A 1,551-nucleotide genomic window follows, 5' to 3' on the forward strand; every position below is an offset into this window, starting at 1 on the left:
GCGTTCATATCCTACCTCAGAGAGATACACTGTTTTTAATATTTATTTATATTTGCTGTACAGTCTGCCTCTGGATTTAAATAACAACCACAGCCCGGACCTGTGTGGCTCAGTTGCTGGGCATTGTCCCACAAGGAAACAGTTTGCTGGTTCTGTCCCAGGCTGGGTACATGCCTGGGCTGTGGTTTGGTTTTCCTGATCAGAGTGCCTCTCAGGCCACGTATGAGAGACAACCAATCAGTGTTTCTCTTCCACATAGATGCTTCTCTGTCTCCCAACCTTTCCCTCCCTCCAAAAATAAATAAATAAATAAATTATTGTACAAAATTACAACCTGCTAATAAAAATAAAAATGTTATATTTGGCATTAATTAGAACAAGTTGGACAGCAATAGAGTTAAAAATATTCAATTAGGTGTCAGTTTTAAATGTGCCTCTTCTACAGGGCTTGACATCAGAAACCCAAAGTTTTCCTTGTTGTTGGTACCAAACAGGTAAATAGGCATCACTCTCAATGAAAGAAGAAAACCAACCCTTTGTGGCTGAGTTCATCTTCCTTGGCCTTTCAAGGGACTTGCAGACCCAGATGCTGCTATTTACTCTTTTCCTCATCATTTATTTGTTGACTGTGCTTGGAAAACTGCTTATCATCGTTCTCATCTTCATGGACTCTTGGCTTCAAAAGCCCATGTATGTTTTTCTTAGATACCTCTCTTTCACAGGTCTTTGTTTCTCTACTACCATTGTCCCTCAAGTGACAATGGTCCCTCATGGTCCATTTCCTGGTAAATAGGAAAACTATTTCTTTTGGAGGGTGTATGGGACAGATAATCATCTTCCTTCTGGTTGGGTGCACAGAGTGTGCACTGCTGGCGGTGATGTCCTATGACCGGTATGGGGCTGTCTGCAAACCCCGTAGTACTCCAGCATCATGACACAACAGGTGTGTCTCCAGCTGGCCATAGCACCCTGGGCCAGTGGGACAGTAGTGTCTCTGGTGGAGACCACCTTTACCCCCAACTTCCCTATCCAGGACAGAGCATTATGAATCACTACTTTTGTGAACCTCCTGCTCTCCTGAGCTGGCTTCAGCAGACACCTACAGCACAGAGATGGCCATCTTTGCAATGGGTGTGGTCATCCTCCTAGCTCCTGTCTCCCTGGTCCTCGTCTCCTACTGGCATATTATCTCCCCTGTGTCCAGATGCAGTCTGGGGAGGGCAGGCTCAAGGCTTTCTCTACCTGTGGCTCCCACCTCATTGTTGTTGTCCTTTTCTATGGGTCAGAATATTCACCTACATGGGGCCAAACTCCAAGACCACAGAAGAGCGGGATAAGATGATATCTGTGTTTTACACAGTGGTGATGCCAATGTTGAACCCCATAATTTATAGCCTGAGAAACAAGCATGTCAAAGGGGCTCTCAGGAAACTAACTAGAAGAAAGACTTTTCCTCACAGGCAGAGACTTCTAGGTGTCACTTTCTGAGCTATGGGAACATCCTTAGAAGAGGAGCAGAACTTTGATAAATACTTATCAATTAGGTCATTT

General features: G+C 44.5%; 1 pseudogene; it reads left to right on the plus strand.

Moving 5' to 3' along the window:
* The first annotated feature begins 493 nt into the window (after positions 1 to 493).
* LOC118976105 (olfactory receptor 2D3-like) lies at positions 494 to 1,551 on the plus strand (annotated as a pseudogene).

This window comes from Sturnira hondurensis, unplaced genomic scaffold (genome assembly GCF_014824575.4).
Source record: "Sturnira hondurensis isolate 20B ecotype Veracruz unplaced genomic scaffold, ASM1482457v3 Scaffold0020742, whole genome shotgun sequence".
Classification (NCBI taxonomy): domain Eukaryota; kingdom Metazoa; phylum Chordata; class Mammalia; order Chiroptera; family Phyllostomidae; genus Sturnira; species Sturnira hondurensis.